This window comes from Arachis ipaensis, chromosome B8 (genome assembly GCF_059453495.1).
Source record: "Arachis ipaensis isolate K30076 ecotype BB chromosome B8, ASM5945349v1, whole genome shotgun sequence".
Taxonomy (NCBI): domain Eukaryota; kingdom Viridiplantae; phylum Streptophyta; class Magnoliopsida; order Fabales; family Fabaceae; genus Arachis; species Arachis ipaensis.
Window position 1 is genome coordinate 20,881,491 of NC_142443.1, and position 16,834 is coordinate 20,898,324.

The window sequence follows — 16,834 nt, forward strand, 5'->3', positions numbered from 1 at the left end:
GGTTTGATTTGAGTGGATTCCATCTCATAAACCCACATTAATTCACCTAAATAGCATGCTTTTGAGATTTGTTCATAAATTGTGCTTGAAAGTGAAAACATGCTCTTTTGTGCTTAATTTGGTCAATTTTAATTCACTTTAATTCCATTTGGTGCCTTGATAAGTGATTTCAGGTTTCCAAGGCAAGTATGGGTTGAAGTGAAGGAAAGAGCATGCATGAGGAGCGGATAATTTGTACGCTTTTTGACATTGTTTTTAGTATGTTTTTAGTAGGATCTAGTTACTTTTAGGGATGTTTTCACTAGTTTTTATATTAAATTCACATTTCTGGACTTTACTATGAGTTTGTGTGTTTTTCTGTGATTTCAGGTATTTTCTGGCTAAAATTGAGGGACTTGAGCAGAAATCAGATTCAGAGGTTGAAAAAGGACTGCTGATGCTGTTGGATTCTGACCTCCCTGCACTCAAAGTGGATTTTCTGGAGCTACAGAACTCGAAATGGCGCGCTTCCAATTGCGTTGGAAAGTAGACATCCAGGGCTTTCCAGCAATATATAATAGTCCATACTTTGGCCAAGAATTGACAACGTAAACTGGCGTTCAACGCCAGCCTTCTGCCCAAATCTGGCGTCCAGCGCCAGAAAAGGATCCAAAACCAGAGTTGAACGCCCAAACTGGCACAGAAACTGGCGTTCAACTCCACAAATGACCTCTGCACGTGCTACACTTAAGTTCAGCCCAAACACACACCAAGTGAGCCCCGGAAGTGGATTTATGCATCAATTACTTACTCATGTAAACCCTAGTGACTAGTTTATTATAAATAGGACCTTTTACTATTGTATTAGGTATCTTTTGATCAGTTGTATGCTATCTTAGATCACAATAGGGGGCTGGCCATCTCGGCCATGCCTGGACCTTCACTTATGTATTTTCATACGGTAGAGTTTCTACACTCCATAGATTAAGGTGTGGAGCTCTGCTGTTCCTCAAAGATTAATGCAAAGTACTACTGTTTTCTATTCAATCCTTCTTATTTCTCTTCTAAGATATCCATTCGCACCCAAGAACATGATGAAGGTGATGATTATGTGTGACGCTCATCATCCTTCTCCCTTATGAACGCGTGCCTGACAAACACTTCTGTTCTACATGAATTAAGCCAGAATGAGTATCTCTTAGATCTCCTAACCAGAATCTTCGTGGCGTAAGCTAGAATGATGGCGGCATTCAAGAGAATCTGGAAAGTCTAAACCTTGTCTGTGGTATTCCGAGTAGGATTCAATGATTGAATGACTGTGACGAGCTCCTAACTCGCGATTGCAGGGCGTTAGTGACAGACGCAAAAGGATAGTAAATCCTATTCCAGCATGATCGAGAACCGACAGATGAATAGCCGTTCCGTGACAGGGTGCGTGAGCATATTATTCACTGAGAGGATAAGATGAAGCCATTGACAAGGGTGATGCCTCCAGACGATTAGCCGTGCCGTGACAGGGCATTGGATCATTTTCCCGTGAGATGACCGAAAGTAGCCATTGACAGTGGTGATGTATCACATAAAGCTAGCCATGGAAAGGAGTAAGACTGATTGGATGAAGATAGCAGGAAAGCAGAGGTTCAGAGGAACGAAAAGCGTCTCCATTCGCTTATCTGAAATTCCTGCCAATGAATCTACATAAGTATCTCTATCCCTTTCATTATTTATTTTAATCTAATCAAGTATCATGTTTAAATCCGCCTGACTGAGATTTGCAAGGTGACCATAGCTTGTTTCATACCAACAATCTCCGTGGGATTCGACCCTTACTCACGTAAGGTATTACTTGGACGACCCAGTGCACTTGCTGGTTAGTGGTACGAGTTGTGAAAAGTGTGATTCACAATTTCGTGCACCAACATGCTATTGTTTAAGTGTGGGGAAATTGATGAATCCATATTTTATGATATATTTTGGTTTGATTTGAGTGGATTCCATCTCATAAACCCACATTAATTCACCTAAATAGCATGCTTTTGAGATTTGTTCATAAATTGTGCTTGAAAGTGAAAACATGCTCTTTTGTGCTTAATTTGGTCAATTTTAATTCACTTTAATTCCATTTGGTGCCTTGATAAGTGATTTCAGGTTTCCAAGGCAAGTATGGGTTGAAGTGAAGGAAAGAGCATGCATGAGGAGCGGATAATTTGTACGCTTTTTGACATTGTTTTTAGTATGTTTTTAGTAGGATCTAGTTACTTTTAGGGATGTTTTCACTAGTTTTTATATTAAATTCACATTTCTGGACTTTACTATGAGTTTGTGTGTTTTTCTGTGATTTCAGGTATTTTCTGGCTAAAATTGAGGGACTTGAGCAGAAATCAGATTCAGAGGTTGAAAAAGGACTGCTGATGCTGTTGGATTCTGACCTCCCTGCACTCAAAGTGGATTTTCTGGAGCTACAGAACTCGAAATGGCGCGCTTCCAATTGCGTTAGAAAGTAGACATCCAGGGCTTTTCATCAATATATAATAGTCCATACTTTGACCAAGAATTGACAACGTAAACTGGCGTTCAACGCCAGCCTTCTGCCCAAATCTGGCGTCCAGCGCCAGAAAAGGATCCAAAACCAGAGTTGAACGCCCAAACTGGCACAGAAACTGGCGTTCAACTCCACAAATGACCTCTGCACGTGCTACACTTAAGCTCAGTCCAAACACACACCAAGTGGGCCCCGGAAGTGGATTTATGCATCAATTACTTACTCATGTAAACCCTAGTGACTAGTTTATTATAAATAGGACCTTTTACTATTGTATTAGGTATCTTTTGATCAGTTGTATGCTATCTTAGATCACAATAGGGGGCTGGCCATCTCGGCCATGCCTGGACCTTCACTTATGTATTTTCATACGGTAGAGTTTCTACACTCCATAGATTAAGGTGTGGAGCTCTGCTGTTCCTCAAAGATTAATGCAAAGTACTACTGTTTTCTATTCAATCCTTCTTATTTCTCTTCTAAGATATCTATTCGCACCCAAGAACATGATGAAGGTGATGATTATGTGTGACGCTCATCATCCTTCTCCCTTATGAACGCGTGCCTGACAAACACTTCTGTTCTACATGAATTAAGCCAGAATGAGTATCTCTTAGATCTCCTAACCAGAATCTTCGTGGCGTAAGCTAGAATGATGGCGGCATTCAAGAGAATCCGGAAAGTCTAAACCTTTTCTGTGGTATTCCGAGTAGGATTCAATGATTGAATGACTGTGACGAGCTCCTAACTCGCGATTGCAGGGCGTTAGTGACAGACGTAAAAGGATAGTAAATCCTATTCCAGCATGATCGAGAACCGACAGATGAATAGCCGTGCCGTGACAGGGTGCGTGAGCATATTATTCACTGAGAGGATAAGATGAAGCCATTGACAAGGGTGATGCCTCCAGACGATTAGCCGTGCCGTGACAGGGCATTGGATCATTTTCCCGTGAGATGACCGAAAGTAGCCATTGACAGTGGTGATGTATCACATAAAGCTAGCCATGGAAAGGAGTAAGACTGATTGGATGAAGATAGCAGGAAAGCAGAGGTTCAGAGGAACGAAAAGCATCTCCATTCGCTTATCTGAAATTCCTGCCAATGAATCTACATAAGTATCTCTATCCCTTTCATTGTTTATTTTAATCTAATCAAGTATCATGTTTAAATCCGCCTGACTGAGATTTGCAAGGTGACCATAGCTTGCTTCATACCAACAATCTCCGTGGGATTCGACCCTTACTCACGTAAGGTATTACTTGGACGACCCAGTGCACTTGCTGGTTAGTGGTACGAGTTGTGAAAAGTGTGATTCACAATTTCGTGCACCATGTTTTTGGCGCCGTTGCCGGGGATTGTTTGAGTTTTCGGCAAGCTTTTGGTCCGGTAACATCAGTGCCAGATTCCCTTTTGATCCGGCAACAGCACCAAGTTTTTGGCGCCGTTGCCGGGGATTGTTTGAGTTTGGACAACTGACGGTTCATCTTGTTGCTCAGATTAGGTAATTTTCTTTTTTTGTTTTCTTTTCAAAAATTTTTTTCAAAAATATTTCTAAAATTTTCTCATCTGTTTTTGAAAAAATAATATAAAAATGTTTTCAAAAATTTTATTCAAAATTTTTAAGAATGAATTCTAGTGTTTCATGAAGCATGTGAAGCCTGGCTGGCTGTAAAGCCATGTCTATTCCTTTGGGAATGAGTATGTCAGGCATGTCATATCTAAATTACATGCTGAAGCTTGGCTGGCCATTGGCCATGTCTAGTATTTTGGACCGGAGCTTTCATTGAAAGCTTGGCTGGCTAATGAGCCATGTCTAATTCCTGGACTGAAGCTTTAGACTAAGAATGCAAGATTCCTGGAATTCATATTAAAAATTTTGGAATCCTTATTTTTTCTTTTTCATATAATTTTCGAAAAAAATCCAAAAAAAAAAAATAGAAAATCATAAAAATCAAAAATATTTTTGTGTTTCTTGTTTGAGTCTTGAGTCATATCATAAGTTTGGTGTCACTTGCATAGGCATCTTGCATTTTTTCGAAAATATCATGCATTCATAGTGTTCTTCATGATCTTCAAGTTGTTCTTGATAAGTCTTCTTGTTTGATCTTGATGATTTTTTGTTTTGTTTCTTTTCATCTTTATCATATGCATTCTTGAATTCTTAGTGTCTAAGCATTAAAGAATTCTAAGTTTGGTGTCTTGCATGTTTTCTTTGCATTAAAAAAATTTTTTCAAAAATATGTTCTTGATGTTCATCATGACATTCATAGTGTTCTTGGTGTTCATCTTGACATTCATAGCATTCTTGCATGCATTCATTGTTTTGATCTAAAAATTTCATGCATTGCATCATTTTTCTTGTTTTTCTCTCTAATCATAAAAATTCAAAAATTAAAAAAAAATATATCTTTCCCTTTTTCTCTCATCAAATTCGAAAATTGAGTTGACTTTTTCAAAAATTTTTAAAAATCAAAGTTGTTCCTTATGAGTCAAATCAAATTTTCAATTTGAAAATCTTATCTTTTTCAAAATCTTTTTCAAAAATCAAATCTTTTTCAAAATTCTTAGTTATTTTCGAAAATTAAAAAAATATTTTTCAAAAATCTTTTTCTTATTTTTATATCAAATTTTCGAAAATAATATAATCAATTAATGTTTTGATTAAAAAATTTGAAGTTTGTTACTTGCTTGTTAAGAAAGATTCAAACTTTAAGTTCTAGAATCATATCTTGTGATTTCTTGTGAATCAAGTCATTAATTGAGAATTTAAAAATCAAATCTTTTTCAAAACTAATTTCTATCATATCTTTTCAAAAATATCTTCTCATCTTATCTTTTTCAAAAAAGTGATTGCAAAATATCTTTTCCAACTTCCTAACTTCTTATCTTTTCAAAATTTGTTTCAACTAACTAACTAACTTTTTGTTTGTTTCTTACCTTTTTCAAAACTACCTAACTAACTCTCTCTCTCTAATTTTCGAAAATATCTTCCTTCTTTTTCAAAAATTTCTTTTTAATTAACTAATTATTTTATTTTTTATTTGAATTTTCGAAAAACTACTAACCTTATTCAAAAAACTATTTTCGAAAATCACTAACTCTTTTTCAAAAATTATTTCCGAAAATCCTCTCCCTCTCTCATCTTATTCTATTTATTTATTCATCTACTAATATCTCTTCCTCACATCACTCACCAAATTCGAACCCCCTCTTCTATCTGTGTTCGAATTTTTTCTTCTTTTCTTCTTCTACTAACAATAAGGAACCTCTTTACTGTGACATAGAGGATTCCTCTTCTTTTCTTGTTCTCTTCTCTTTCTTATGAGCAGGAACAAGGAAAAAGGCATTCTTGTTGAAGCTGATCCAGAACCTGAAAGGACTTTGAAGAGGAAACTAAGAGAAGCTAAATTACAACAATTCAGAGACAACCTTATTGAAAATTTCAAACAAGTAAAGGAGATGGCAGCCGAACCCAACAACAATAATGCAAGGAGAATGCTTGGTGACTTTACTGCACCTAATTCCAATTTACATGGAAGAAGCATCTCCATTCTTGCCATTGGAGCAAACAATTTTGAGCAGAAACCTCAGCTAGTTTCTCTGATGCAGCAGAACTGCAAGTTTCATGGACTTCCATCTGAAGATCCTTTTCAGTTCTTAACTGAATTCTTGCAGATCTGTGATACTGTTAAGACTAATGGAGTAGATCCTGAAGTCTACAGGCTTATGCTTTTCTCTTTTGCTGTAAGAGACAGAGCTAGAATATGGTTGGACTCTCAACCCAAAGACAGCCTGAACTCTTGGGATAAGCTGGTCACGGCTTTCTTAGCCAAGTTCTTTCCCCCTCAAAAGCTGAGCAAGCTTAGAGCTGATGTTCAAACCTTCAGACAAAAAGAAGGTGAATCCCTCTATGAAGCTTGGGAAAGATACAAACAACTGACCAAAAAGTGTCCTTCTGACATGCGTTCAGAATGGACCATCCTGGATATATTCTATGATGGTTTATCTGAGCTATCAAAGATGTCATTGGATACTTCTGCAGGTGGATCCATTCACCTAAAGAAAACGCCTGCAGAAGCTCAAGAACTCATTGACATGGTTGCTAATAACCAGTTTATGTACACTTCTGAGAGGAATCCTGTGAGTAATGGGACGCCTATGAAGAAGGGAGTTCTTGAAATTGATACTCTGAATGCCATATTGGCTCAGAACAAAATATTGACTCAGCAAGTCAATATGATTTCTCAGAGTCTGAATGGAATGCAAGCTGCATCCAACAGTACTCAAGAGGCTTCTTATGAAGAAGAAGCTTATGATCCTGAGAACCCTGCAATAGCAGAGGTAAATTACATGGGTGAACCATACGGAAACACCTATAATCCATCATGGAGAAATCATCCAAATCTCTCATGGAAGGATCAAAGGCCTCAACAAGGCTTTAATAATGGTGGAAGAAACAGGTTTAACAATAATAAACCTTTTCCATCATCCACTCAGCAACAGACAGAGAACTCTGAACAAAACACCTCTAATTTAGCAAACTTAGTCTCTGATCTATCCAAGGCCACTGTAAGTTTCATGAATGAAACAAGGTCTTCTATTAGAAATTTGGAAGCACAAGTGGGCCAGCTGAGTAAAAGGATCACTGAAATCCCTCCTAGTACTCTCCCAAGCAATACAGAAGAGAATCCAAAAGGAGAGTGCAAGGCCATTGACATAAGCACCATGGCCGAACCTGTAAGGAAAGGAGAGGACGTGAATCCCAAGGAGGAAGACCTCCTGGGAAGTCCAGTGATCAATAAGGAGCTTCCCTCTGAGGAACCAAAAGACTCTGAGGCTCATCTAGAGACCATAGAGATTCCATTGAACCTCCTTATGCCCTTCATGAGCTCTGATGAGTATTCCTCTTCTAAAGAGAATGAGGATGTTACTGAAGAGCAAGCTGCCAAGTTCCTTGGTGCAATCATGAAGCTAAATGCCAAATTATTTGGTATTGAAACTTGGGAAGATGAACCTCCCTTGTTCACCAATGAACTAAGTGATCTGGATCAACTGACATTGCCTCAGAAGAGACAGGACCCTGGAAAGTTCATAATACCTTGTACCATAGGCACCATGATATTTAAGGCTCTGTGTGACCTTGGTTCAGGAATAAACCTCATGCCCCTCTCTGTAATAGAGAAACTGGGAATCTATGGGGTGCAAGCTGCTAAAATCTCATTAGAGATGGCAGACAATTCAAGAAAACAGGCTTATGGACAAGTAGAGGACGTGTTAGTAAAGGTTGAAGGCCGTTACATCCCTGCAGATTTCATAGTCCTGGATACCGGAAAGGAAGAGGATGAATCCATCATCCTAGGAAGACCTTTCTTAGCCACAGCAAGAGCTGTGATTGATGTGGACAGAGGAGAATTGATCCTTCAAATAAATGAGGAAAACCTTGTGTTTGCAACTCAAGGATCTCTCTCTACATCCATGGAGAGGAAGCATAAAAAGCTTCTCTCAAAGCAGAGTCAATCAAACCCCAACATCCAAACTCTAAGTTTGGTGTTGGGAGGTCACAACAAAGCTCTGCACATCTGTGAGGCTCCATGAGAGCCCACTGTCAAGCTATTGACATTAAAGAAGCGCTTGTTGGGAGGCAACCCAATGTATATTTATCTAATTTTCATTGTTTTTCATGTTTTATTAGGTTCATGATCATGTGGAGTCACAAAATAAATATAAAAACTGAAAACGGAATCAAAAACCACAGAAGAAAAATCACACCCTGGAGGAAGACCTTACTGGCGTTTAAACGCCAGTAAGAAGCATGTTTTGGGCGTTCAACGCCAGAACAGAGCATGGTTCTGGCGCTGAACGCCAGAAATGCGCAGCATCTGGGCGTTTGAACGCCAGAAATGCACCCTGGAGGAGAGCTGGCGCTGAACGCCCAGAACAAGCATGGTTCTGGCGTTCAACGCCAGAAATAGGCTACAAATGGGCGTTCAACGCCCAGAACAAGCACCAATTCGGCGCTGAACGCCCAGAGTTGTGTGCAAGGGCATTTTGCATGCCTAATTTGGTGCAAGGTTGTAAATCCTTGAACACCTCAGGATCTGTGGACCCCACAGGATCACCTCAGGATCTGTGGACCCCACAGGATCCCCACCTACTTCCACTCACTTCTTCCCACCCCTCTTTCACACAATCCCATAAACACTCTTCCCCATAAACCTACCTCATAAACTCCACCTACCTTCAAAATTCAAAATCAATTTCTTAGTATGTTTTTAGTAGGATCTAGTTACTTTTAGGGATGTTTTCACTAGTTTTTATGTTAAATTCACATTTCTGGACTTTACTATGAGTTTGTGTATTTTTCTATGATTTCAGGTATTTTCTGGCTGAAATTGAGGGACTTGAGCAAAAATCAGATTCAGAGGTTGAAGAAGGACTGCTGATGTTGCTGGATTCTGACCTCCCTGTACTCAAAGTTGATTTTCTGAAGCTACATAACTCAAAATGGTGCGCTTCGAATTGCGTTGGAAAGTAGACATCCAGGGCTTTCCAGCAATGTATAATAGTCCATACTTTGGCTGAGTTTAGATGACGTAAATGGGCGTTGAACACCAGTTCTACGCTGCTATCTGGAGTTAAACGCCAAAAACAAGTCACAAACCAAAGTTGAACACCAGAAATATGTTACAACCTGGCGTTCAACTCCAGAAAGAGCCTCTGCACGTGTAACATTCAAGCTCAGCCCAAGCACACACCAAGTGGGTCCCGGAAGTGGATTTATGCATCAATTACTTACTTCTGTAAACCCTAGTAGCTAGTTTATTATAAATAGAACTTTTTACTATTGTATTAGACATCCTGGATTGTATTTTTGATTCGGTGATCACGTTTGAGGGCTGGCCTCTCGGCCATGCCTGAACCTTTCACTTATGTATTTTTAACGCTAGAGTTTCTACACTCCATAGATTAAGGTGTGGAGCTCTGCTGTTCCTCAAAGATTAATGCAAAGTACTACTGTCTTTCTATTCAATTCAACTTATTCCACTTCTAAGATATCCATTCGCACCCAAGAACATGATGAATGTGATGATTATGTGACGCTTATCATCATTCTCCCTTACGAACGCGTGCCTGACAAACACTTCCGTTCTACATGCAAACAAGCTAGAATGAATATCTCTTGGATCTCTTAATCAGGATCTTCGTGGTATAAGTTAGAACCCATGGATGGCCATTCCTGAGGTCTGGAAAGTCTAAACCTTGTCTGTGGTATTCCGAGTAGGATCTGGGAAGGGATGGCTGTGACGTACTTCAAACTCGCGAGTGCTGGGCGTAGTGACAGACGCAAAAGGATAGTAAATCCTATTCCAGTATGATCGAGAACCTCAAATGATTAGCCGTGCCGTGACAGAGCATTTGGACCATTTTCACAAGAGGAGGGGATTGTAGCCACTGACAACGGTGATGCCCTTGCATAAAGCTTGCCATGGAAAGGAGTAAGACTGATTGGATGAAGACAGTGGGAAAGCGGAGGTTCAGAGGAATGAATGCATCTCCATACGCTTATCTGAAATTCTCACCAATGATTTACATAAGTATTTCTATCCTTCTTTTATTAATTATTTTCGAAAACTCCATAATCAATTATTATCCGCCTGACTGAGATTTACAAGGTGACCATAGCTTGCTTCATACCAACAATCTCCGTGGGATCGACCCTTACTCACGTAAGGTTTATTACTTGGACGACCTAGTGCACTTGCTGGTTAGTTGTATCGAAGTTGTGACAAATTATGAATTGAGATTAGAGCACCAAGTTTTTGGAGCCATTACAAGAGATCACAATTTCGTGCACCAAGTTTTTGGCGCCGTTGCCGTGGATTGTTCGAGTTTGGACAACTGACGGTTCATCTTGTTGCTCAGATTGGGTAACTTTCTTTTCGTTTTCTTTTCAAAAAAATCTTTCAAAAATTTCTCCTTTATTTTCGAAAAAAAAATAATAATAATAAAAATGTTTTCAAAAATATATTTTTCTTCAGAATTTTTGAGAATGAATTCTAGTGTTTCATAAAGCATGTTGAAGCCTGGTTGGCTGTAAAGCCACGACTGTAGGGCATGTTAGGCGTGTCATGTCTGAGTTACATACTAAAGCTTGGCTGGCTATTAAGCCATGCCTGTCCCTTTGATTGGAGCTTTAGGCTAAAGAGCATAAGATTCCTGGAATTCATATTAAAAATTTTGGAATCCTTATTTTTCTTTTTCAAAATGATTTTCGAAAAAAATTAAAAGAAAATACAAAAAATTCATAAAATCATAAAAATCAAAAATATTTTTTTTGTGTTTCTTGTTTGAGTCATGTGTCATGTTATAAGTTTGGTGTCAATTGCATGTTCATCTTGCATTTTTCGAAAAAATTCATGCATTCATAGTGTTCTTCATGATCTTCAAGTTGTTCTTGGTAAGTCTTCTTGTTTGATCTTTGCATTTGCATGTTTTGTGTCTTTTCTTGTTTTTCATATGCATTCATGAATTCTTTATGTCTAAGCATTAAAGAATTCTAAGTTTGGTGTCTTGCATGTTTTCTTTGCATTAAAAAAAAAGTTTTCAAAAATATGTTCTTGATGTTCATCATGATCTTCATAGTGTTCTTAGTGTTCATCTTGACATTCATAGCATTTTTGCATGCATCACATGTTTTGATCTAAAATTCTCATGCATTGCATCATGTTCATGTTTTTCTCTCTCATCATGAAAATTTTAAAAATCAAAAAAAATATCTTCCCCTTTTTCTCTCATAAAATTCGAAAATTTGAGTTGACTTTTTCAAAAGTTTTTAAAAATCTAGTTGTTTTTATGAGTCAAATCAAATTTTCAATTTAAAAATCCTATCTTTTTCAAAACCTTTTTCAAAAATCAAATCTTTTTTCAATTTTTTTTGTTATTTTCGAAAATTTCAAAAATATTTTTCAAAAATCTTTTTCTTAATTTTACATCATATTTTCAAAAATAACATCATCAATTAATGTTTTGATTCAAAAATTTCAAGTTTGTTACTTACTTGTTAAGAAAGATTCAAACTTTAAGTTCTGGAATCATATCTTGTGATTTCTTGTGAATCAAGTCATTAATTGAGATTTTAAAAAAAATTAAATCTTTTTCAAAAACTAATTTCTATCATATCTTTTCAAAAATATCTTCTTATTTTACCTTTTTCAAAAATTTGATTTCAAAATATCTTTTCTAACTTCCTAACTTCTTATCTTTTCAAAATTTGTTTCAACTAACTAACTAACTTTTTGTTTGTTTCTTAACTTTTTCAAAACTACCTAACTAACTCTCTCTCTCTCTAATTTTCGAAAATATCTTCCCCTTTTTCAAAAATTTCTTTTTAATTAACTAATTATTTTTATTTTTATTTTTGATTTCAAAAATTTTCGAAAAAAAAAATACTAAACATTTTTCAAAAACTATTTTCAAAAATCACTAACTCTTTTTCAAAATAATTTTCGAAAATTTTCCCTCCCCCATCTTATTCTATTTATTTATTCATCTACTAACATCTCTCCCTCACATCATCACCAAATTCGAACCCCCTCTTCTATCTGTGTTCGAATTTCCTCCTCTTTTCTTCTACTCACATAAGGGAACCTCTATACTGTGGTAAAGAGAATCTCTATTATTATTATTTTTCTGTGCCTTCTTCTTTGTCATATGAGCAGGAGCAAGGATAAGAACATTCTTGTGGAAGCAGATCCAGAACCTGAAAGGACTCTGAAGAGAAAATTAAGAGAAGCTAAAATACAACAATCCAGAGATAACCTTTCAGAAATTTTCGAACAGGAAAAGGAGATGGCAGCCGAAAATAATAATAATGCAAGGAGAATGCTTGGTGACTTTACTGCACCTAATTCCAATTTACATGGAAGAAGCATCTCCATTCCTGCCATTGGAGCAAACAACTTTGAGCTGAAACCTCAATTAGTTTCTCTGATGCAGCAGAACTGCAAGTTTCATGGAATTCCATCTGAAGATCCCTTTCAGTTCTTAACTGAATTCTTGCAGATATGTGATACTGTTAAGACTAATGGAGTAGATCCTGAAGTCTACAGGCTCATGCTTTTCCCTTTTGCTGTAAGAGACAGAGCTAGATTATGGTTGGATTCTCAACCCAAAGACAGCCTGAACTCTTGGGATAAGCTGATCACGGCTTTCTTAGCCAAGTACTTTCCTCCTCAAAAGCTGAGCAAGCTTAGAGTGGATGTTCAAACTTTCAAACAGAAAGAAGGTGAATCCCTCTATGAAGCTTGGGAAAGATACAAATAGTTGACCAAAAAGTGTCCTTCTGACATGCTTTCAGAATGGACCATCTTGGATATATTCTATGATGGTTTATCTGAGCTATCAAAGATGTCACTGGATACCTCTGCAGGTGGATCCATTCACCTAAAGAAAACGCCTGCAGAAGCTCAAGAACTCATTGACATGGTTGCTAATAACCAGTTCATGTACACTTCTGAGGGGAATCCTGTGAGTAATGGGACGCCTATGAAGAAGGGAGTTCTTGAAGTTGATACTCTGAATGCCATATTGGCTCAGAATAAAATATTGACTCAGCAAGTCAATATGATCTCTCAGAGTCTGAATGGAATGCAAGTTGCATCCAACAGTACTCAAGAGGCTTCTTATGCAGAAGAAGCTTATGATCCTGAGAACCCTGCAATAGCAGAGGTAAATTACTTAGGTGAACCTTATGGAAACACCTATAACTCATCATGGAGAAATCATCCAAATTTCTCATGGAAGGATCAAAAGCCTCAACAAGGCTTTAATAATGGTGGAAGAAACAGGTTTAGCAATAGCAAGCCTTTTCCATCATCCACTCAGCAACAGACAGAGAACTCTGAACAAAATGCTTCTAATTTAGCAAACTTAGTCTCTGATCTGTCTAAGGCCACTGTAAGTTTCATGAATGAAACCAGGTCTTCCATTAGAAATTTGGAAGCACAAGTGGGCCAGCTAAGTAAAAGGATCACTGAAATCCCTCCTAGTACTCTCCCAAGCAATACAGAAGAGAACCCAAAAGGAGAGTGCAAGGCCATTGACATAAGCGCCATGGCCGAACCTGTAAGGGAAGGAGAGGACGTGAATTCCAAGGAGGAAGACCTCCTGGGACGTCCAGTGATCAATAAGGAGCTTCCCTCTGAGGAACCAAAGGACTCTGAGGCTCATCTAGAGACCATAGAGATTCCATTAAACCTCCTTATGCCCTTCATGAGCTCTGATGAGTATTCCTCTTCTGAAGAGAATGAGGATGTTACTGAAGAGCAAACTGCCAAGTTTCTTGGTGCAATCATGAAGCTGAATGCCAAATTATTTGGCATTGATACTTGGGAAGTTGAACCTCCCTTGTTCATCAATGAACTAAGTGATCTGGATCAACTGACATTGCCTCAGAAGAGACAGGATCCTGGAAAGTTCATAATACCCTGTACCATAGGCACCATGATCTTTAAAGCTCTGTGTGACCTTGGTTCAGGAATAAACCTCATGCCCCTCTCTGTAATAGAGAAACTGGGAATCTATGGGGTGCAAGCTGCTAAAATCTCATTAGAGATGGCAGACAGTTCAAGAAAACAGGCTTATGGACAAGTAGAGGACGTGTTAGTAAAGGTTGAAGGCCTTTACATCCCTGCTGATTTCATAGTCCTGGATACTGGAAAGGAAGAGGATGAATCCATCATCCTAGGAAGACCTTTCCTGGCCACAGCAAGAGCTGTGATTGATGTTGACAGAGGTGAAATATTCCTTCAATGGAATGAGAAGTCCCTTGTGTTTAAAACTCAAGGATCTCCCTCTGCAACCATGGAGAGGAAGCAGAAAAAGCTTCTCTCCAAGCAGAGTCAACCAGAGCCCCCACAGTCAAACTCTAAGTTTGGTGTTGGGAGGCCACAACCAAACTCTAAGTTTGGTGTTGAACTCCCATATCCAAACTCTAAGTTTGGTGTTGGAGAGTCTCAACAAAGCTCTGCACATCTGTGAGGCTCCATGAGAGCCCACTGTCAAGCTATTGACATTAAAGAAGCGCTTGTTGGGAGGCAACCCAATGTTTATCTAATTCTTATTTTTATTGTTTTTCATGTTTTCTTAGTTTCATGATCATGTGGAGTCACAAAATAAACAAAAAATTCAAAAACAAAATCAAAAACAGCAGAAGAAAAATCACACCCTGGAGGAGCATCTGTCTGGCGTTCAAACACCAGAACAGAGCATAGTTCTGGCGCTGAACGCCCAGAATGGGAGCATCCTGGCGCTGAACGCCCAGAACAAGCATGGTTCTGGCGTTCAACGCCAGAAATGGCAGCAAATGGGCGTTGAACGCCCAAAATGGGCACCAACCTGGCGCTGAACGCCCAGAGTTGTGTGCAAGGGCATTTTGCATGCCTAAATTGGTGCAGGGATGTAAATGCCTTGACACCTCAAGATCTGTGGACCTCACAGGATCACCTCAGGATCTGTGGACCCCACAGGATCCCCACCTACCTCCACTCACTCTCTTCTCTCTTCTCAATCATCCTCTATTCCCAATAAACACTCATCCCTTCTGTCTTCCATTTACCACCCGCACCCATACACCTACTTACCTTCAAAAATTCAACATCTCTCTCCCACCCAATCCCACCCATATGGCCGAATACACACTCCCATCCATCTCCTCCATATCTTCTTCTTATTCTTCTATTCTTTCTTCTTTTGCTCGAGGGCGAGCAACATTCTAGGTTTGGTGTGGTAAAAGCATAGCTTTTTTGTTTTTTCCATAACCATTGATGGCACCTAAGGCCAGAGAAACCTCTAGAAAGAGGAAAGGGAAGACAAAAGCTTCCATCAAGGGTCTATAGCTCAGTGGTAGAACATTTGACTGCAAATCAAGAGATCCCTGAGATACCTCAGGGGATACATTTTCTTCCACACAATTATTGGAAGCAACTAAGGGTGGAACATCAAGAGCACTCCATTATCCTTCATGAAATCAGAGAAGATCTAAAAGCAATGAAGGAAGAGCAACAAAGACAAGGAAGAGACATAGAAGAGCTTAAGGACATCATTGGTTCCTCAAGAAGGAAACGCCACCATCACTAAGGTGGATTCATTCCTTGTTCTTATTTCTTCTGTTTTCGTTTTCTATGTTATGTGCTTATCTATGTTTGTGCCTTCATTACATGATCATTAGTAGTTAGTAACTTTGTCTTAAAGTTATAAATGTCCTATGAATCCATCACCTCTCTTAAATAAAAAATGTTTTAATTCAAAAGAACAAGAAGTACATGAGTTTCGAATTTATCCTTGAACTTAGTTTAATTATATTGATGTGGTGACAATGCTTCTTGTTTTCTGAATGTATGCTTGAACAGTGCATATGTCCTTTGAAGTTGTTGTTTAAGAATGTTAAATATGTTGGCTCTTGAAAGAATGATGACTAGGAGACATGTTATTTGATAATCTGAAAAATCATAAAAATGATTCTTGAAGCAAGAAAAAGCAGCAAAGAACAAAGCTTGCAGAAAAAAAAGGCGAAAAAAATAGAAAGAAAAAGAAAAAGCAAGCAGAAAAAGCCAAAGCTCTTAAAACCAAGAGGCAAGAGCAAAAAAGCCAATAACCCTTAAAACCAAAAGGCAAGGGCAATTAAAAAGGATCCCAAGGCTTTGAGCATCAGTGGATAGGAGGGCCTAAAGGAATAAAATCCTGGTCTAAGCGGCTAAACCAAGCTGTCCCTAACCATGTGCTTGTGGCGTGTAGGTGTCAAGTGAAAACTTGAGACTGAGCGGTTAAAGTCAAGGTCCAAAGAAAAAAAAAAGAGTGTGCTTAAGAACCCTGGACACCTCTGATTGGGGACTTTAGCAAAGCTGAGTCACAATCTGAAAAGGTTCACCCAATTATGCGTCTGTGGCATTTATGTATCCGGTGGTAATACTGGAAAACAAAATGCTTAGGGCCACGGCCAAGACTCATAAAGAAGCTGTGTTCAAGAATCATCATACTGAACTAAGAGAGTCAATAACACTATTCGAAATCTGAAGTTCCTATAGATGCCAATCATTCTGAACTTCAATGGATAAAGTGAGATGCCAAAACTATTCAAGAGGCAAAAAGCTATAAGTCCCGCTCATATGATTGAAGCTCTGTTTCATTGATAGTTTGGAATTTATAGCATATTCTATTCTTTTTATCCTATTTTGATTTTCAGTTGCTTGGGGACAAGCAACAATTTAAGTTTGGTGTTGTGATGAGCGGATAATTTATACGCTTTTTGACATTG

At 38.4% G+C, this 16,834-nt stretch overlaps 1 non-coding gene across 1 annotated transcript; it reads right to left on the reverse strand.

Annotated features, from left to right (window-relative positions):
* Nucleotides 1-12,765: 12,765 nt before the first annotated feature.
* Nucleotides 12,766-12,873, reverse strand: LOC148547400 (small nucleolar RNA R71). The gene has a single exon (XR_015897039.1). It is a non-coding gene; the product is annotated as a small nucleolar RNA R71 (small nucleolar RNA).
* Between the last annotated feature and the right edge of the window lie 3,961 nt (nt 12,874-16,834).